The following is a 22,886-nucleotide window of genomic DNA, read 5'->3' on the forward strand; positions in this document are numbered from 1 at the left end:
TTTCTGTTCACTGGTTATAATTCTGGCTACTAAGTCCATACAAAACCATTAATCTACTTAAAGATAGTTATCAGTTTTCTTTAATTTTTTAATTTTGGAAATATACACTGATGTGTTTGTACTGAATGTGTTCAGAGACATATATAAATGGGAATTTCAAGTGCACAATTAACGTGGTACATTAAATATATGTGTCATAAACATGTCTACCTATGTATAGGGAACCTGTCTAATAGTATGTTCTCTATGTGGATCTAGTGACATGTTACATTAGAATAACTCTATACTTTCTGAGATAGTTTCACATTTCTCATGTCATTTAATGATAATAAAATAATTGCTATCATTAAATTTGTGCTAGGCATGCATTAAGTAATTTGCATATATTATTTCACTTACTCCATACACTATATGAGGAAAATAATACTATTATCTCCGTTTAATATGTAGGGAAACTGAGGTTTAGAAGGGTTAGGTTACTTGCCTGAAGTTTCACAGCTGGCATTTAGTGATCAGTATTTGGGCCTGTGGGGTCTAAAAAAATGAATTTTTCCTTTCACCTTCTAAGTTCTTCTAGCTGGGCTAATAATCAAATTAACAGAGACAGATTAACAGGAGAAAATAAAATTTTAATACATGTGCATGGGAATTCACATATACATGAAAATTCCAAAGGCAGTGAGGCAGCATTGGGTATATGTGACATTTTTGCCAAAGAAGAAAAGTGGAGAGGAGGGGTCTGAGATTTCAAAAGTGAGAATGGGTGATTTACAGGTAGTTGAGGAAGAACTACACAAACATGGCAGGCAAATTCCTGTTTGGCAACTCAGAAACAATGAGACATCAGGGGTATCTAGCTAACAGCCCCCTGCCTAAAGCCTTCCTATATATCATAATTAATTCAAATTAGGCTAAAACAGCAACCTAAGATTCCCTTCCTGAAGCAGATTTCTTTGTCTGAACCTCTTGGACAGGAAAGAGAGGAGGGCCAAAGGTTCTTTCTGAGTCTTTTATTTCTCAATAATAGGCTTAAAATCAATATCCCAAAAGGTAGCTTCAGGGTGGCAAAACTTGGTTCCCGTCAAACTCAAGGCCACACTTCTATTTTATTTTATTTTTCTGTTATCTCCCTAGAGTTTGCTCTAGTTTTCCTAGCATGTAGCAAATGAGCTATGTTAATGAGTAAAGTGTCTGAATATTACAACAAAAAAACTAAAGCAATTGGTTATTTCTCTTTTTTTCTTTCATTTTTTTGTGGTATTCTTTAAATGGGTACATCTCAACATTGGGGATTGTTGGAGGCAGAATTTTCAGATAGGCCCCAAGATTTTCTAGCTCTTAGTGTACTCACTTTCTCCTAGTTATTCAATTCAACGGCTAATATAGGTGCTGCTGGGAAGGGATTTTTGCAGTTGTAATTAAAGTCCCAACTCAGTTGACTTTAAGATAGAGATTATCTGGTGGATCTGACCTAATCACATGAGCCCTTTAAAAGCCGAGTTTTCTCTGGCTGGTGAGGAAGAGGAAGTCAGAGAAATGTACTCTGGCCTGCCTGAAAGAAAGCTAACATCTACTCTGAGGTGTGGAATATAGCCTCTAGGAAGTGAGAGTGGCCCCCTGCTGATAGTAAGGAAATAGAAACCTCAGTCCTAGGCTTCAGAGAACTGAATTCTGCCAACAATCTGAGTAAACTGGAAAAAGGACCCTTAGTTCCATATGAAAAGGCAGCCTGGCCAGCCCCTTTATTTCAGCCTCGTGAGACCCTGAGCAGAGCCCAGCTCTGTATTCAGAAATCAGTATTTTTATTTATTTATTTTTATTTTATTTATTATTTTATTTTTAAAAATTTGTCTTTATTGTTGAAAGTATTACAAATGTCCCCTTCCCCCCAACTGAGTCCCTCAACCCCGCACCCCCCCCCCCCCCAAGCCTTTACCACACTATTGTCTGTGTCTATGGGTCATGCATATATGCATGTAAATTCTTAGGTAAATCTCTCCGCACCCACCCGCCCCCCACCCGCCTTCCACCCACCCCCGCCTTCCCTCTGACATTCATCAGTCTATTCCCTGCTTCTGTGTCTCTGGATCTATTCTGTTCATTAGATTCCACATGAGTCAGATCATGTGATACTTGTCTTTCTCTGACTGGCTTATTTCACTTATCATAATACTCTCTAGGTTCCACCATGCTGTCTCAAAGAGTAAGGGATCCTTCTTTTTTACAGCTGCATAGTATTTCATGGTATAAATGTCCAAGAAGATGCTTGATATGATTTCAATCTTCTTTAACTTGAAGTGACTTGTTTTGTGTCCTGACATGTGGTCTGTCTTTTGCGAATGTCCCATGTACACTTGAGGAGAATACATATTCTGCAGCTTTGGAGGTGAAATGTTCTGTAAATATCAATTAAATCCATCTGATCTAGTGTGTCATTTAGAGTCACTGTTTCCTTGCTGGTTTTTTGTATGGAAGATCTATCTAGTATAGACAGTGGGGTGTTAAAGTCCCCTACTATAACTGTATTGCTGTAGATCTCTCCTTTAAAGTCTTCCAGAAGTGTTTTTTCCATCCTGTGTGAGGAGTCCTTTGTTCCGAGGTGAGTCTCTTGTAGACAGCATATAATTGGGTCTTGTTTTCTTATCCAAGGACTATCTTGATTAACCTATACTGGGCCGCAGCCGCCGCCCCGCTGTGGGTGAATCCAAAGTAGTTGCCGGTCGCCATTTTGGCATCTTCCCCCAGCCGGCTGGGCACATAGGTGAAAGAAACTACAGGGCATATGGGAATCATGGGCTTGGGCTGCTGCTACTGAACTCTGAACTCTCACCCTCTGCCTCCCTCCTCTCGAAATCAGTATTTTTAAAAGCCACTAACTTTGTGGTAATTTGTTATAAAGCAATAAAAACTACTACAGGGGTAAATATCCCTATCCTCCCTCTGCCAGTTAAGAACATGGATCTAGGTAGGTCATAGTCAATTAAGTGTACATACAACAGGTGCTGTTTGCTTTCTGAAGTCCTTGAATACACTTGGGAATAAATGTAACACTGGAGTGAATATTAAGGTATAATGTAACAGAAGAGAAAAACAGTGAATTCAGAAAAAATAACCTAACATGCATTTAAAATATGAAAGAAATATCTCGCTTCACATACATTCATATATACACTACACTCAAAATTCAACCCCATTTGCGAAATAATCCTCCAGAGCATTAGCAATCCTGCTACTACTTACGCGATGGGAACTGTCTGAGTCTCTGCTTGCCTTTAGAATCTTTTACCACTGAGTGAACCTGCTTGCCTTTAGAATTAGGGCTTAGTTTCAACGTTAATCTTACAACTGACCTTTGAGTACTGTTAACTGGCTTCACTGTGATTACTTTATCATTCATTCGTTTGTTCATTCATTCATTCATTCATTCATTCATTCATTCATTCATTCATTCATTCAACAGATACTTATTAAGGGCTTACTGTGTTCACTATGTTCCAGGCATTGTGCTATATAATGGGTTAAGAGTGATATGGCCTAGTTCTTCTGGGTTGGGCTTTTCATCCCTGTCATCTAAACTCTTGATTTGAGCTCTGACTTGTAGCTCCAGTATTCTACACCTGATGCATGTGACCAGATCATTTGGGGATGTGACCCCAAATAGTCATTGCCCAGCCTCTGAATAACTAAATCCCTAGCTTTTAATTTATGACTTTTGCCCATGTTTCTCATTTTTGAAGTCTAAACTTCTGAAAACCAGCTTTATCCAGCCTGCCTTGACCAGTCTTCCTATATTCCCTGGCTAGTGCTAAGTTATGGACTCGAAATCTAGCTTGCCATGCCAGGTCTTTTTACCTACTTCAGTCACTCTGTCTACCTGAGTCACATTGACTGGCTGTTTTGGTTGATCAATATCCAATTCTTAAATCTGGTTTGCCCATATACATCTTGAAGTTCAGAAATAGTAGACATAATTTTAGTTTTTCAAATTTTCTAACAAAGTTTTACAACCAAAATGACCATGTTGTCAAGATTAGAAAACTTGTTTAAAAACTAATTATGGATCTGGCCTCAGTCTTGGGCAAAAGTCTGAAAGTCATGACCTAAGAAGAGGGATTGGGGATGAAGAGGGGATAATTATTTATTCTATACAATGATTTGGCTGACATTTTTTTTTTTTTTTTTATCTGTAAATGCTCTGTTTTATTTTTTTATTTTTATTTTTAAAATTTTATTATTGTTTAAAATATTACAGATGTCCCTTTTTCTCCCCAATGACCCGTTCCACCCCGTTCCTTCCCCCTCCCCAGTCCCTCTCCCCACCATTGTCCATGTCCTTGGGTTGTGTATATATGCACATAAATTCTTTGGTTACTCTCTCCCCCTCCACCCACCCACTCTCCTCCATCCCTCAGACATTCATCAGTCTCATCTATGCTTCCATGTCATTGAAACTATTCTGTTCATCAGTTTATTAAGTTCTTTAGATTCCACGTATAAGCGTTGGCTGACATTTTATATGTTATCTCAATCATTCAATCCTCAAACCTTCCCCCACTTTTTTATAGGTAGGTGCTGAAGCACAGTAGCAGGGTCAGAATTTGAACTTAGGTGAACCTGGCCCTTAAATGCATGCTTTTACCAGTATATGGCACCAAAATGCATATTTTTATCTTTGTTTTTGCTTTTGGAGGTTGTAGAATGTCTAAGCTAGGAGTGAAAATGAACAGAGCTCACCTACTACATACAACTTCAGACTGAAGGAATGATCTAGGTTGACTACACAGTTTAACTTCCAGCATTCTGAAAACAAATGCTGAGGTGTATTCAAGCAACTACACTCATCATTTTTTGCTCCTCTTGAGGATAACATGACCAAGTACCCTGATTGTAGTCAGTACAGGATTCTGATATGGGGAAATAAGGTTGGCATTAGCCTACTCAGTTTAGCAGACAGAGTGAGGATGCTAACTAAATGAGCCTGAATCTGAGGATTTGTGTATTTCACTAATTTGGAAAGTTCACCACTATCTATTAGATATTGTCTCTCTCTTATTCTCTTTAATAGTTCTTTCTAGAACTCCAAATAGATGCATTTTGGTTCTTCTAATTATATCATCCATATGTCTTAGCCTGTCTTTCATATTTTCCCTTGTATGTGTTATGAGATTTGTTTGTGAGCACACATTCATAGGAACTTTCTCTTTGTAGATTCTTTGAGACCTGGGTTTAAAGTGAATTCTTCCAGAGGAGAGTTGCACTTATTCCTTCTAGTCACCTGGGAATATTGTCAATCTAGAACTATGTTAAACTAAATTTATAGTATGAGATGTTTTGGTCATACAGGTAACATGAATTCTGGCCCCAGAAGTTTAGAGTTATGATGTCTAAAAGAAATCCCCCCCCTTTTTTTCCTGTTCTACCCAGAGTCAAACCCAACAAACCCATATCTCTACCATCTGCATCTGGATGGTGGTCCCCCCTCCACTGTTTATCTATTAAGAGCATCACCCTTTGGGGCCTGACTTTCAGCAGATAAGGAGGGGGATGGTGTGCACCTGATCCAACTTCTAACCTTGCCTGGGCCCCAGGATTTCTCTTTTGTCTCTTGAATCTGATTGGTCCATTAAAACTACTTTCTAGGGTTACTATAAACCAGCAGCTATTCCAAGGTAAATGCCAGTTTCATAGCTCCCTTTCTTTCTGGATTAGTGCTGACATTTTACCATCATCTCAGCCATCAGCCTTGCATTTAAAACAATATATTCTATCTATCATATCTATCTAACTATCATTTTAAGATGTGCTATACTGAAACTGTTTCTTCAGCCATCTCTTCTGCCATATTACCTCAACTCCGTTCTGCTCTACAGAAAGATAGGGATTTGGATAGGTGGATTAAGTTATGGTGGAATTGTCATGGAAGCAGTCTTTCAGGCAAAAAGTAAAACTGTACAGAGGCTCTGCATTTCGGTTTATATTGATTAAGCCATTACATAGTTGTAGCAGTGGATATGTTGTTATCAGATTTATAGTGTCTTTGAAAAAATAAGGATGTTTGAGGTCCTGGACTAGGTAGTGTGCCATAACTATATCTACAAGCAACAGGTCCTGAAGGTGGTACTTTCTGCACTAGAGATGTGTAGAAGTGAATCAAGCACTGTTTGAGTAGAAGTGAGAATCTATTTTTTCCAGAAGTGTACAAGGATATCTAGTCTGCCTAGGAGGTATAGAGATTCAATCTGTTTGAAACTGAATTACTTTATTACTGAGGAGCCATAACCTTTGTTTAAGAAGGAGTCATTGTTTTCTTTGACTGGAACCTGAGTCTTCCTCCTTGGGGTATACATTGGTTAGTGGACAGCTATTCAATGTCCATGATTTTGGCTGAGGAATGAGAATCAATGAGGCTAGTAACAGAAACCCATTTCCCCTGGTCATACACCATCTGTGGGAAACTTGAAATTCAAGCCATATTTCATACCAGTCCTGGGAAAGACTCTGGACACTGTCACTCTCAGAGGATGCCTATTGTAAATCTAAAAGCCATTCTGTAGATCAAAGGTTAGAAGGCAAGAGGTGATTAACTAATACTCTGAGTTGATGCTTCAGTAGTAAGGATTGGGATGGAGGATGTTTACAACATTCGAGAGAAAGAGTTGTATTATGGACCTGTGTGTAGTGAGAGAAATAGGAGAATTTGTTTTCAGCTTAGACTCAAAACCATGAGTGGCTTTTCCCAACAAAATGTATTTAAAATGCACCTCCCATTGTCTCACCTTAAACAATGCTGATTTAAAAAATAAGAGAATCCAAACTTCCAGAGAACAAAGATGTGGAATGCTGGTTAGACCAGTAGTTCTCATCCTGAATTCCCCATCCCATCCACAAACTTGGGTCTTGCCAAAAATCTCAGATATCATGGGCATATATCACTTGAAAAAGCTCCCAAGTTAATTTTCATATATCTACTTCTCTCCCCATCAGCCCCTCTTTTGGAACTATCAGATTAGACATTACTGACAATATTGCCATTTCTAATTAACCAGTACAGTAGGTAGTCAGCTGTTTGCAGAACATATTGGAAGGAAATACAGCTTAATATAGAAATCAATTAATTATTGACACTTAGAGCAAGTGCGTCGAGTTCCTAATGAACACTCTAAAGCAAGAATTGGATCTCCCAGGTTAGTCAGCATGGGATAATAACAACTTGGGAGACAGACAATGAAGGAAAACGTAGACAGGTCTAGTTCCTTAGAAAGGAGGATATGAAGATTGATATTAAAATTCACTGTAGATGCTTATACTGTAGTTTGTTTTATCTAAATATATTCAGTAAGTAAATACTCTGTGTGTATGTGAAGGAGAGAGAGTGAGGTGGGTGGAGAGAGAAGGTATATTATTATTAGAGTTCAGGCTCATTTTCTTCTTTTAAAAAAATAATTTATTTATCTTTATTGTTAAGAGTATTACAGGTGTCCCATTTCCCCCCCCCCCAACTGACCCCCTCCACTTCGCTCCCACCCCCTCCCCAGGCCTTCACTCCATTATTGACTCTGTCCATGGGTTATGCATATATGCATATAATTTTTTTGGTTAATCTCTTCCCATCCTCCACCCCCCTTCCCTCTTCCCTCTGAAATATGATTGTCTGTTGCATGTGTCAGTGTCTCTGGATCTATTTAGTTCGTCATATTCTTTTCATTAGCTTCTTCTTAAAGAAGACTCTTCAACATTTCCTGTAGTGCTAGTCTGGTGGTGATGAATTCCTTAAGCTTTTTCTTATCTGTGAAGCTCTTTATCTGACCTTCAATTCTAAATGATAGCTTTGCTGGGTAGAGCAATCTTGATTGTAGTTCCATGTTTTTCATCACTTTGAATATTTCTTGCCACTCCCTTCTGGCCTTCAAGGTTTCTGTTGAGAAATCAGCTGACAGTCGTATGGGTGCTCCTTTGTAGGTAACTAAGTGCTTTTCTCTTGCTGCTTTTAAGATTGTCTCTTTGTCTTTAACCTTTGGCATTTTAATTATGATGTGTCTTGCTGTGGGCCTCTTTGGGTTCCTCTTGTTTGGGACCCTCTGTGCTTCCTGGACTTGTAAGTCTATTTCTTTCCCCAGGTAGGGGAAGTTTTCTGTCAATTTTTCACATAGGGTTTCAATTTCTTGGTCTCTTTGTTCCCCTTCTGGTACCCCAATAATACAAATGTTGGGCCTCTTGAAGTTGTCCCAGAGGCTCCTTATACTATCTTCATATTTCTGGATTCTTTTTCTTTTTGCTCTTCTGGTTGGGTGTTTTTTGTTTCCTCATGTTTCAAACGGCTGATTTGATTCTCAGCATCCTCTACTCTACTGTTGATTCCCTGTAAATTAGTCTTCATTTCAGTTCGTGTAGCCTTCATTTCAAATTGGTACTTTATTATGTTATTGATTTTCTCAGTTATTTCCCTAACAGTCTGCTTAAACATCCTTATAACCATTATTCTGAACTCTGTATCTGTTAGCTTGCTTGGATGTATTTCATTTAGTTCCTCTTCTAGAGAGTTCTTCTGTTCTTTCCTTTGTGACATGTTTCTTTGCCTCCACATTTTGGCTGCTTCCAGGCGTTTATTTCTATGTATTAGGTAGAGCTGCTGTGTCTCCTGGAATTTGTAGAGTGGCTTTGTGTAGTAGGTGTCCTGTAGGGTCGAGTGGCTCCGCCTCCCCAGTCACCTGAGCTGGGCCTCTAGGTGCTCCCCTGTGTGGGCTGTGTGCACTGTCCTGCTGTAATTGAGCCTTGGTTGCTGTTGGCATCACTGGGAGGAATTGACCCCCCGGCCAATCAGCTGTGGGGACCAGCTGCAACTACAGCCAAAGAGCTGCTGTGCTGGAGACACCCCTATGGAGCAGGATTTACTTCAGTGGGGCTTTGGTGTTCACCAAGTGAACCCCTTGAGTGTGTCACTTGTGGATATGGTAGGGTTGTAATCCAGCATGGTAGCATCTGACCAGCAGGTGCACTGTCTCTGGGGCCTCCCTGGAGGTGCAAAGTCAGCCTGTGCCAGTGCCTTGCCCAGGGCCACCCAGCATGAGCTACAGAGCAAACTGTAATTGGCTGCTACTTGTGCTGGGCTTGGAGGTGTCCAGGAGAGGCCAGGCCTGGGGCCACTTATCAAGCCCTATGGGGCACGCTGCTTCTTGTTTGAGAGATTTTAGGAAAGTCCTAAGCATGAGGCTCAAGAGGCTACTTAATAGAAAAGCCACTGGAAATGGCCTGGATGAGCTTGCAGGCAGGGAGGGTCAGGGTCTCTGGAAATCACCGGGGGGTGGGGCCAAAGGTGTGAGTCAGGTGCTGGCGATTCAAATACGGTGCCTGCCTGCCGGCTGTGTGCGGGAGGACTCGCCAAAGGAGCAATGGCCTCTACCAGCTCTTCTGCCTGGGAGGAAGCTGCCCCTCCAGCTCTCACCCAGACTTCAGGCAGGTTAGTTCCTCCTCAAATGTCGCAGGGTCCCTTCAAGCTGCTGCCCGGCGCTGGGTTCAGAGGGAGCACGTCTGAGTGAGTCCGTGTGGGAACCCTTTAAGAGGAGCTGCTGGGGCTCCCGCAGCCTCTGGAACCCTCAGAGACAGTCCCCGCTGGTTTCACAGCCCGGAGTTGTGGGGACGTCTCTTCCCGGCCCTGGAGTCCTGGGCTGAGGGCCTGTTGTGGGCTAGGACCCCTCACTCCTCCGGGAAACCCCCACCACGGAAATGTCTCTCCTAGGTTTACCCCGCGGCACCGGGTGTGGGCCCGAGGCCGCGTCTCTGCGATTCAGCCCTGATCCACCCGCGTCTCCACCCCTCCTACCGCTCTCAATACTCCTTCAGTTCTCTGGCTGTAGGGCCTCTGTTCAGCCAGATTTCAGAAGGCTCTGAGTGATGGTGGTTCTGTATTTTAGTTATAATTTTGATGTGGCTGGGGGAGGTGTCGGGTACAGTGGTTACCTACGCCGCCCTCTTGTTTCACCGAGGTTTCCCAGGCTCATTTTCAACAGATATTTTTGCTGTCTACATAAAGGCATAAGTTAAAGAACTCCACATACTGTTATGGATGCATTACCTCCTGACCACAGTCAAGATCCTGACACAGACACCTAAAGTACACAAAGCTGTGTAAGCAGCTTGTCTTACTGCAGGGGTCTTTCAAACTATACACTTAACTAGGGAGCCTGCTAAAATATACATTTTGGGACTTTACCCTAGACCTAGTGAATTCTGATCTCTGGAGAGGCCCTGAAATCAGCATTTTAAGAAGCTTCCCCCAAGTAACTGTGATGCAAGTGATCCTTAGATAGATAACAAGTGATCCTTAGATAACTTCAAACAAGGTTTATTTGAGGGAGCTTTACATTCTAGGTTCATACAGTAAGGATTACTATTTGGCCATCAGACTGATTCCAGCCATAAATACTCAGAAACATCTGTATTAAAAAAAAAATTCCCTCCTCCCCTAAAGTGACTGTGAAATTAGGGAGGGGAGATATAACAGTGGGACTATTAAAATATAAGGATCTTAGATATTTATAAATGCTTGATTCAAATTAGTGTGTGTGGGTGCTTTTGAAGATGTGTATTAAATTAGAGGGAGGTAAGAAAATGCAGCCCTACATTTAAAAGAGAGAGAGGTAGCCCTAGCCAGTGTGGCTCAGGTGGTTGAGCATCACCCCCCTGCACCAAAAGATTGCCGGTTTAATTCCTGTTCAGGGCACAGGACCAGGTTGTGGGTTCCATCCTTGTTCGGGTGCATATGGGAGCATCTCTCTCTCTCTCTCTCTCTCTCTCTCTCTCCCTCCCTCCCTCTCTCTCTCTCCTTCTCCCTCTCCCTCTCCCCCTCCTTCTCTCTCTCAAATCAATAAAAATATAGTATAAAAAGAGAGAAAGGAGGGAAGGGAAGGGGAGGGGAGGGGGGAGGGGAGGGGAGAGGGGAGGGGAGGGGGAGGGGAGGGGGGAGGGGAGGGGGGAGGGGAGGGAAGGGAAGGGGGCAGAAAACATATGGGATGACCAGAGTCAGGGATAGAAAGAAGCTTAACAGAGCTGGGTACAGGAAGACCTCACTTAAGGTCATTGACAACTTCTGTGACTTTAAGTGAAACCACTTTTAATGAAACCAGTTTTACCACAGGCTAATTGATATAAACAAGAGTTAGAAGTTGTTAAGGCATCTCATCAATGTTATAACGAAATGACGTTGAACTAAATGATGTGATTCGAGGACCTCCTGAATATGATAAAAAAAACTGGAAATTACAGCAGCCAGGGAGAGTCTGGAAAGAGGCAATAGAGAGAAACTGCAGACCATTCAGGATGCTATAATCCTGGGGGAAGGGACCAGGAACAATGTGGGAGCAGGGCCTCTGTCACAAGCAGGGAGGAGGAGATAGCAACAGGACATCCTGGGAGCAGCCAGAGGGAAGCTAGCCAAATGGGTGATGAGAGATGGTCAGGAAGTTAGTGCTGTTTCAATCTGCAGCCAAAAACCATGTTTGTTGAAGGCCAGATAACAAAGGACTTTGCCCCCTGAAAGACCAGAAGGGAAGTTAAAGCTTATATTGTAATCTAGGGCTGGAAGGTGGAAGTAGGGAAAATTAATTAGAAAAACTAGACTTCAAGGTCAGAGTCTAGTGACTGTTGTTGCTCCTCTGTATTATAGGGTGTGTTAGCAGTGAATATAGTTAGTCCTTCCAGTGAAGGACCTAGTTTAGTATTTTAATATGTACAAAGTTGAACAATACTTTGCCGTCACTATAAATGTAAATAATTGTTTCCCACATTTCCCTCTCAGTTTTTTAAGTTTACTTATGCCTGGAATAGGCCAGGGAGGGCTGGTCAGTAGAGAAAAAATGAGAAGCCCAGCTATGGGGTGTCCAGGTCCTTTTCATCCCATCTACAATCCCAACAGAGCTTTAAGTTAAAGAATAAGATGCTCACCCTTTAAGTCCTGAAAAGAGGAAGAATGTTAGAACTTCCTCTTTTTAGTTCTAGTTGTCAGTGAGGACTCTTATCTCCAGCAGTCCTCCTTAGACCAGGGCTGAGGCAACAGCTAGCCTCCTGGCTGTCATAGCTTTAGACTATGCTCCTACATAAGATATTGTTGATATATATTCCAACTACGTTTGAACCCTGGCTTTCTTGGTCTGATTATACTTGCACCAAGGCACTTTCTTACTGCCAGTCCATAGTTTATCATATATTCAGTTTCTGTTCCTTTAGAAGGCAGTAATGGTCCTGGTCCTTAAATGCCCTATGTGCATCCAGGTAAATAAAGTGAAAGGAGCTGAGAGGGCCCTTTAAAAGTACACCCTTGACAAAGCAGGGTGCAGGTTAGGAGAATGCAAGTCCCAGACTCCACCCAGGTTAGGCCTTCACATTTCTCTATGGCCCTCGGAGACCTCCAAACTATCCTGACTAGGATAAAGGCCCAAATTTTCAGGCCAACAAGTGTCTTCTTTACTGCAGAATGACAACAACATATGTCCTCTATTTTCAGGTTCTCTCAACTATCTCTCTTCTAATCCCAGAAATATCTTCAAGTTTTTTGGTCTGGGCTGGCTGAGCTGTCCTCAGGACTTTTTAGCTAAGCAGCTGTTGATAAGAATGTGATGGTGTAATGAAGGCATCTAGGGAAGCTGCTCTAGGGATAAATTGTCCTTGGTCCCAGGATCGAGTTCTATCTAAAAAAGAAAATTTTAGGTGGCTCATTGAACTTTGTGTCTACTGCCAGGCTCAGAAATGTTACTGCATTCCAATAGTAAATTCCCCACAAAATAGGACTAGCTAAAATTATAAATAGCATCTGAAGAGATTTATTAACTCACCTATAATGGTTTAATAAAAATTACTACAGGAAGTACATCTTCGAGCAGATTGTGGTAATTTTCAGTGAGGACAATCATGTTTTTTATACTATTGGTGACAATATTTAGTCTAAATCAGCAAGACAAGTCTTATTCTTTTACAAGGTAATGCTACATCATGTTTTTATAAAAGAGAATGATATATAGTTATGCCATGACAAAAGTGTTAATGGAAACTTATATTTTTATATTACTGGTAGGGTTTATTGACTCATTCATTCAGTTTTTTTCTCCACAGATACTAGGATTGCAAAATTGAATAAAGGCTATACATTGTTGCCCTGGCCGGTTCGGCTCAGTGGTTAGAGCATCGGGCCAAAGGGTCCCAGGTTTGATTCCCGGTCAAGGGCATGTACCTCGGTTGCAGGCTCAATCCCTGACTCTGGTCGGGGCACAGGTGAGAGGCAACCAATTGATGTGTCTCTGTCACATCAATGTTTTTTTCTCTCCCTCCTCCCTCCCCTCACTCTCTCTAAAAAAAATAATAAAAAATCAATGGAAAAAATATCCTCAGGTGAGGTTTAAAAAAAACAAAACCAAAAAACATGGTTTATTACCTCAATGACATTACAGTTTAGAAAGGAGGACAGATATGCTACAAATTGGTTGAAATACAGTGTAGTGTTAGGGATATATTGTAGCAATGGTTCTCAACTTGGATACACATCAGAATCACCTGGAGAGCTTTGATAAAATCCTGATGCCCAGGTGGCACCTGAGTGACTACTTTGGCCTGGAAAGAGAAGGAAACCCCATAGCTGAATTTTGAAGAATGAGTTGCTCACCAGGATAAAAAGAGGAGGAAGGACATTATAGGCAGAGGAAATAGCATTTATAATGGCATAGATGGGGGAACTGAAAGTTTGGAGACATTAGATCTTAGCATGCAAGAGAAGGGGGCTGTCAAAGATGTGTTTGAGGAAGTAGGCAAGAGCCAGAACTTAAAGGCCCTGAAGAGATATTTGTACTTTATTGTATATGGAGCCACAGAAGGGTTTTAAGCAGGGGACTGCCATGATCATGATCAGCCTTTTGGTTTTAAAAGCTCATTCTGGTGGCAGTGGTAAGGAAAAAGTAGAGGACTCCAAACTGAGTCAGAGAGATCCCTTGGGAAGTTATTACAGAAATCCAGGTGAGTAGTCCTTTGTTTAAATCAAGACATGGCAATGGGGATAAAGGAGTAGAAATGGATGTGAAAAATATTCAGGAGATACACTTAGCTTGGAGCATGAAGGGAGAGGACACATGGGAAAAGGACTGTGGAGTTTCTTGTTTGAGTGACTAGGAGAATAAAGTCATTGACAGAAACAGAAATCAGAAAGGGAAGTCAGTTTTGGGAGGCATGTGTTTGATTTTAGTTTGTGGTTAAATGTGAGGGGATGGATAATCAGGAAGAAATCACTAGGTTACATTTGAATATACAGAACTGGACGTTTGAAAAGTAATTAGGAATTAGGAGAAGCAATAAAAAGTTTAGATTTGTACTCATCAATATAATAGGAACTGTGGGAGTAAATGGAATCTCTGAAGTTTGAAATTTTGTTTCTTCCTCTTTTACTTACCTTTCCTGACAGCCCTCTAGTGACAACAAGCACATATTACATTTCTTTCTTTCTTTTTTTTTTTTTTTTTAAATATATCTTCATTTATTTCAGAGAGAGGAAGGGAGAGGGAGAGAGAGATAGAAACATCAATGATGAGAGAGTCATGGATCGGCTGCCTCCTGCATGCCCCCTACTGGGGATCGAGCCCGCAACCTGGGTATTTGCCCTGACTGGGAATTGAACCATGATCCCCTGGATCATAGGTTGATGCTCAACTGCTGAGCCACACCGGCAGGGCTACATTTCTTAAAAGTGCCTCAACTCAGTTCATGTGATCATGAAATGGATCTTCAGAATCCTGATTTGGTCAAAATATTATTGTATTAATATTTCAGTATTACTATGTGGCAGCACATCTATGCAGCAAGGGTCCCAGCTTGAGCCTAAATGTATTATTTATTGTTTTCAGAGAGAGTCAGGACTAGAAATTGATCTATTTTTTTTAAAGTGGTTGTCAGCCTTGGCTACACATCAGAATCTCATAGAGCATTTTTAAAAATATATTTTCATTGATTTCAGAGAGAGGAAGGGAGAGGGAGAGAGAGATAGAAACATCAATGATGAGAGAGTCATTGATCAGCTGCCTCCTGCACACCCCCTGCTGGGGATCGAGCCCAAAACACAGACATGTGCCCTGACTAGGAATTGAACCATGATCTCCTGGATCATAGGTTGATGCTCTACCAGTGAGCCACGCTGGCCAGGCATAGAGAGTTTTTTAAAAATCCCACACCCACAATGCATCCAGACCAATTAATTAGAACCTCTGGGGGTGGGACCTGGCCAGACATTAATATTCATTAAATTTCTTCAGGTAATTCTTTGTGTAGCTAAGTTTGAGAACTGCTGCTATAGAGGATGAGAGCCTAGAGATACACAGGGTTGAGTCAAGGCCTATGTGACAGGGGATAAATGATTCTGGGTCTATCAATCAAGTCACCCTTGGGTTTAGCCCCCAGGGAATCATACCTGAGGCCATACCTGGATTGCCCTACTTGAGACCTAGGCTTAAGGAGTTACAAGAGAGTAAAAGCTAAAATAATGGTATCCTCTAAGCTCAGTAAGACAGCTACTGAGTTGAGTAAGGAAATTTAATGTATATATTTGATAAGACTGAGTTGAACACAAAGAGTCAACAGCTTTGAGATTTCAACAACATTGGTTGTACCGGTGATGGTGATTCCTTCATTCAGCAAAATTTTATTAAGAGCCTGTACTATGTGCCAGGCACTAGCCTAGGTGCTAAGGATACAGTGGCAAACAGGATTGACAAGGTTCTTTGTCTTTTGGATCATGGATTCTAGTGGCTTCATTGGTGCAGATGTACAAATTAAATGATGTCAGGTAGTGAGAATTGCTGTGCAGAGGTCCTTTTCTTTCCTCGTTGACTTAAAACAACAAAGATTTATTTCTTATTCATGTTCCATGTTTCATTACATATGAGTCAGTGGGAGGACTCTGTTCATATTATCACTCAGAGACTCAAGTTGATAGAGCAGCTACTGTAAAAAATTACAATACATACATCAAACTTCTGTGCAGAGTATTAAATAGAGTGATGTGATAATGAGTGGGTGCCTATTTGGATGGGTAGGTCAGGGAAGGCTCTTTGCAGAGGAGACATTTAAGGTAAGGTCTGAATTACAAGAAGGAGGCACCCATATGAAATTCTAGGCAAGGGAACAGCAAAGATAATGACCCAAAGGCAAGCTTGGCATGTTTGAGAAGAAAGGAGGCCAGTATGGATGGACTAGATTTTTTTTGACCTGATTGAGGAGAGAGTAACACTGGGTAAGGTTCTAAAGCTAGTCAGAGGCTAGATGATGTACAATCTAGTAAGTCATTGTAAAGAATCTGAATTTTAATGTAAGTATAATCTAAGTAACTAATTGGTTTTAAGCAGGGAAGTGATAAAACCTAATTTATATTGTAAAGGATAATTTTTACTACTATTGTGGAAAATGGGTTGAATTGATATAAGAATGGAAACAGGGAGACCAATCTGTAAGGTTTATACAGTAGTCCAAGTAAGATAGGGTAGTAGTTTGGGCCAGGGTGATAATAATGGACTTAGAAAGAAGTTGGCATATTTGAGATATGTTTTGGAGGCCAAATCCATAGGACTTATAGATAAATTGGACAGAGGGTGAGGGACAGAATAATACTAAGATGATGGTGATGGTGGCAGCAACATTGGCAGTGGCATTGTTGAGGACAGTAGATCTGTTGGCAGTGATACCTTCAGTGTCTTTGACAACCAGCATTAGTGCCTTTAGCTCAGACATCAGTTCACGTAGCCTTCATGGGCATTGTTGGCATGCTAGCCATTCTTGGTGATAACAGGAAGTGAAAACATCATTACTGGAGGGGAATAGCAGGCACCACATGGCAGTAAAGCAGACTCATTTACAGAGCATATGTGAGAAAGCTCTGGGGAGTTATTGCCAGAAATATTTGGGAAAAACTTAAGAAGGATTATTTATAACTTCTGCAAAGCAGATGGGAGTGGAGTCAGAGCTATACCATTTTGTGATTGTGCTTGTGATTCCATATTATCCATAAGCTGCTTTGACAGAAATAATTTGGATTACTTCTAAAAGAGGTCCCAATCAAAGCTATAATAAATTAAATATTATCAAATGTATATTTTAAAAAATTTCCTTACCAACTATGCAAACATTAACATTTTTATGTTAGAAATATATAAGAAATCTTCAGATACATGCTTATAAACATTCAAACAATACAGAAGTTAAATTTTAAATTGTTAGTTTTCCTCCAGCTGCTCCCCAGTCATATTCCCCCAAACAAGAGGTAACCATCACGAACAGTGCAGTGAGTTTTCTTCAAAATATCTTTTAATGCTTTTTATATATACAGGTTTTTCCCTGATCTCTGAAAGTATAGTGTTCCTATGAAATCTTTCCTAAGCCAAAATGGTATCAAGTGAAGACCTACATTAGTACAGTAAGAGCTTTAACATTTAAAAAAAAAAAATTGACTTGAGAGAGAGAGAGAGAGAGATTGAGAGAAACATCGATGTGAGAGAGAAACATCTATTAGTTGCCTCCCGCCTCTGCCCCAACTGGGGATAGAACCCGCAACCTGGGTATGTGCCCTGACTGGGAATCGAACCTGCGACCTTTTGGTGTACAGCAGGGGTGGGGAACGTCTGGCCCAAAATCATTTGGTCTGGCCCTGCCAAGGCAACCGCAGGCAGAACTCGAAATTCAATAAATCTAGGAGCTTTTTTCATAGCTAATTTTTAAGTTGATAATTTAGTATGGCCCACTAATGATCTTATATCTAAATGGCCCTTCACAGGAAAAAGTTCCGCACCCCTGGTTTATATCTTCAATCCATCTGGAATTTATTTTTGTATATGTTTAAAGCAGAGGTTCTACTTTTTCCCCAAATGATCAGAAACTGTACTAACCTCATTTATTGAATAATTATGTTCTTCCCTCTGATTTGAAGTGCCAGTATTATCACCTACTAAATACCCAGAAATATGTAGATATGTTCCTAAACTACATTAATTGTTGTTGCTTTATGTAAGTTTTGCTTTCTGGTAGAGCAAGTTTATTCTCATTCTTCTTTTCCAAAAGTTTGTAGGATATGCTCTTACAGATGAGTTTTAGAATTAATTTCTACATTCCCAAAAATTTCTTTAGGTTTTTGATAAAAATTACTTTAGATTTATACATTAATTTGGGGAGAATTGTTTTATTTAGGATACTGCATCATCTCATCCAGGCACTTGGTGTGCTTTTCCATTTTTAAAGATGTTCTTTTATGTGCTTTGGTGGTTTTATGAGTTTCTTTCTTGAAGAAAAAAAAATATCTTTATTGATTTCAAAGAGAGGAAGGAAGAGGAAGAGAGAGATAGAAACCTCAATGATGGGAGAGTCATTGAACAGCTGCCTCCTGCATGCCCCCTGCTGGGGGTTGAGCCTGCAACCTGGGCATGTGCCCTGACAGAATCAAACCTCGATATCCTGGATCCTAGGTTGATGCTCAACCGATGAGCCACGCCTGGCCAGGGAGTTTCTTTTTTTTATTAAAAATTTTTTAATGTTGACATTATTGCAGGTGCCCCCCTTCCCCTCCCACTTTGCCCACCTCCACCCACCCGAGCCTCTGCCTCCCTTGGCCTTCACCACACTATTGTCTGTGTCCACAGGGTATGCCTGTATGTTCTTTAGTTAATCCCTTCATCTTCTTTATTCAGTCACTCCTGTCCCCCTCCCCTTGGGCACTGCCAGTCTGTTCCATGTATCCATACTTCTGGTTCCATTTTGTTCATCACTTTATTTTGTTCATTTGATTCCACATATTAGTGTGATCATATGGTATTTGTCTTTCTCTGACTGGCTTATTTTGCTTTCTCCATGTTGGTCCATGCTGTTGCAAAGGGTAAGAATTCCTTCTTTTATAAGTTTTACACATTTTTCTAAGTATTTTATAGTTTTGCTATTATCATGAATAGGCTTTTTCATTACATTTTCTAATTAGCTATTGTTATACTGAAAGCAATTGACTTTTTAATTTATTTATTTGAGGGGGGGAGAGAGAGAGAGAAAGAGAGAGAGAGAGAGAGAGAGAGAGAGAGAGAGAGAGATCAATTTGTTCTATTCATTGGTTGATTCTTGTATGTGCCCTGACTAGAGGTCGAACCTGCAACCTTGGTATATCTGAATGACGCTCTAACCAACTTAGCTACCCAGCCAGGGCTAAAAGCAATTGACTTTTGTGTATTCATCCTTTGTCTTGACTGCTACAATTTTATTAGTTTTTATTTTATATTTTTCCAGTTAGATAATTATTATCATCAGCAAATAAGTTGTCTCTTCCTTTCTAATATTTAACACTGACTTCTTTTCTTCTTCTTCTTTTTTTAATAAGACCAATATGGTGAAAATAGATTTTTTTCTTGTCATTTATGTCCTGATAGCTCCAACCATAAATGACTGATGACTGATAAGCCTGCACCTCTTGCATTTTAAATTTAGATTTAGGTTTTAAATGTTGGCTGGATGTTTCCTGAAACCTTAAACTCAGCATGTCAAAAATTGAATATAAAGTCCTAATTGCCCACACCTGCCCAAACCTGTGCCTAGTACTCATTTCTTTGTTTCTGTTATTTAGATTCAAATGACTAAATTGTTCTAGTCATTCAAGTTCAAAACCTTAATCATCGTTGATTTTTTCTCTACTTCTTTCCTCCCTTTTACTACTTTTATTTAGAAATTTCTCTTGATTTGGTCTCTACCCCTTGTCTTGTCAAACACATGTGTATCTCCTTTCTATTCTTATTGGTGCCCCTCCTTCAATTTAATTTAACAAACTGTGGTTTAGGGCCTGCAATTTTTAGGTACAGTACATGAAGATACAAATGTAAATAAGACAAAGTTCCTGCTCTTGAGGAGTTCACAAGTAGTGGGTGGTGGTGTTTAAATTTAACTAGCTACAGTAACTGTACATAATAGATGTTACAAGAACCATATGTATAATGAACTACTGTAGCCCAAAGGAGGAAGTGACTATTTCTGCTTTATGCTGAGTCAGAAAGGGTTGACAGTTGAGCTGAACTCTGAAGGACAAGTATAATTTTTTTAGGTGGAAAAGGAGAGAGAGAAGAGGCATTTCTGGTGGAGGAAACAACATGAATGTATGTCTTATACAGGGCGGGGCAAAAGTAGGTTTACAGTTTGTTTGGAAAATAATACAATAATTAATAAATAATACAAGAATAAACTCTGTTTCACATATTCACAACTGTAAATGTACTTTTGCCCTACCCTGTATATTCATTCAAGAAGCTTTTATTGAGTGCTTACTATGTGTCAAGCATTGTACTGGGTGTGGAGCTTCAAGAAGCTCTTAGTCTTCATGGGAGACACAGATACATAAGCAGATAATCACAATAAGAAATTATGTAAAATACAAATTATTCTTTATTAGAACAGTTCACTTGATGTTCTTTTGGCAAAATATTTGTGTATAGAAGTTATATATGCACAATGCTAAACAATCTTAGTCAAATTTAAGAAATTTTTCAAAATATGTTTATGACTGGATTTGAAGCAGATGTTTTTCATATCCCAAGGCACTTCATTATTGGATTGGAGCGAGGGATATTGGTTTAGCAATCAAATGATAGGACAGAGTTCATTTATTTGTTAATTTAATCATCAAGCATTTGTTAAAAAGGGCCTACTGTGTGCCACATATTGTTAGACCTTGAGGATACACACCAAGATAAAGACAGAGGTAAACAGGTATTTCAGTTGCTGACATGTTGTGGCTGCAGCCAGGGACTAAGTAAAAGCCTTCCTTCTTCTTGAGAAGGTCTGTTAGTGAGGTTACTAGGGTGGAGGTGGAAAACTGGGGGAAATCCAGTAATTGCTTGACATCCTTAATAGTTCAGGGGGGTTTTTCACTCCAAGATAATTCCTACTTTGCCCAGCATCCTGAAGATATCTCAGCCAGAGAGAACTTGTCCTTTGCAATTCTAAGCTTTCTAAAATAAACATGTCTGGATTGGCTCAAGAATGATACTGTGACAGCTGAGATGCAGGGAGTTCTTCAAGACTAGTGAAGCTCTGGCCAGGAAAGTGTGAGAAATCCCAGCGATTGGTCTTTGGAAAATGGTCAGGGCAGAGGGCATTATCAGATATTCTACCTCTCCAAGATACATTTGGAAGGTATCTTTCTGTTTACCACTCACCCAAGTCCAGATGAGTGTGTGCCTAGGAGATCGAACTTTGATTAGACGTAGGTTCCTCAGAGTTGGTATAATGTAAAAAAATAAAGGAAGTTTATGGTGGACACTTACAATTACTACATTGAAGCCACAATAATCTGGAAAGTCAAAAGCACTATATTTTTATTCTTTTTTTGTGTTAATCCTCACCCAAGGATAATTTTTCCATTGATTTTTAGAGAGAGTAGAAGGAAGGGGGGGGGGAGAGAGAGGGAGAAACAGAAACATTGATTTGAGACACATAGATTGGTTACCTCCCGCATGTGCCCCAACCAAGGCTAGTGATCAAACCTGGAGCCCAGGCACATGCCCTTGACAGGGAATTGAACCCGTGACCCTTCAGTGTGCGGGTTGATGCTCTAACCACTGAGAACACTGACTAGGGCTATTTTTATTCTTTATAAAGAGCAACAGGACATTATTAAAATTTGTTAATCATTTGGGAACTAAAATAAAGAGCCTTACCTTACATGTTGCACCAAAATAGATTTCAAGTATTTTACATACTTAAATGAAAACATTAAAACATAAAGTATAAAATAAAATGTAGATGCAAATTCATATAAGCAGTGTGTAGAAGGCTCTTGTAAGCATGAAGACAAAAACAAAACATAAAAGGAAAAAATGGGATAAATTTGATTTTGTAAGAATTTTTAAAATTCTGAAAAGCAAAAATACCATAAATAAAATTAAAAGGCAATGGGAAACTTGGGTTAATATTCTTATTATATAACAAATTCTCATAAATTGAGAAAAATATGAAAATATAAGTAGAATAATGGGCAAAGATCATGAACAGGAAATTCACAAAAGAACATATAAACATATCAAAAGCTGTCAACTTCATTAATACTCAAAGAAATGCATACTAAACGATTGAGATTACAAGATTTTGCACAACAAATCGGCCAAGTTCAGTGCCCACTGTTGAAGGACTATGGGGAAGGACATCTCATAAACTGCTACTGGGAGTTTAAATTGGTACAGTATATATTTTGTAGGGTAATTCGGTAATAGTATTAAGGCCTTAAAATGTATGTGGCATGGATATTTTTTGAAATGCCTCTCACTGTGTTTCTTTTTGGTAATCTGATAGCTTCCCATTATTAAGTCCCCAGGGAATGGAGAGAGTGACTGCCACCTTTAGAAGGAATATTTTGTCTTGACCAAATAGGAAGAAGAGATAAAATATGGTCATTTATGGTTCCTAGAAGGGCTACCCAGGAAGAAGAAGGAGGTAGTCCCAAATAAGTTTGAGAGACTCTTAGAGTAGTAGAGACAATTCTTTGCATCCCCAGTGCAAACTGGGAAAATGGTAAGATCCTCTAGAGAAGTATCATGTCCACACGATGCCACCCAGATAAGAGGTTAAAAATGGCATAGTGAGTTGGGGGAAGGAACAAATTATCCCCTAGTTTATCATGGCACTAAGAGTGGCATAACAGGGACCTGGAGAAGGCTCTGGAAAGTGAATGGGGCATGGGCCAATTTACTCCCTAAATGACATTGGGATGAGATGACACCAAGCAGAGGCTGTGGGTGATCAATCTCTGGAGATGATCAAAGGACAGTAGTCATGCTTGTGTGGGATCTTTCATACCAATAAGCTGTGGTGGGGGTGTCACATGATAGAGCCAAGAAGGTAGACAT

General features: G+C 40.1%; 1 protein-coding gene across 3 annotated transcripts in view; it reads left to right on the forward strand.

Moving 5' to 3' along the window:
• KLHL13 (kelch like family member 13) overlaps positions 1 to 22,886 on the forward strand; it is a 325,110-nt gene that overhangs the window by 6,438 nt on the left and 295,786 nt on the right. The gene's annotated exons all lie outside the window — the stretch shown is intronic.

Source organism: Miniopterus natalensis, chromosome X (assembly GCF_054644295.1).
Source record: "Miniopterus natalensis isolate mMinNat1 chromosome X, mMinNat1.hap1, whole genome shotgun sequence".
Classification (NCBI taxonomy): domain Eukaryota; kingdom Metazoa; phylum Chordata; class Mammalia; order Chiroptera; family Miniopteridae; genus Miniopterus; species Miniopterus natalensis.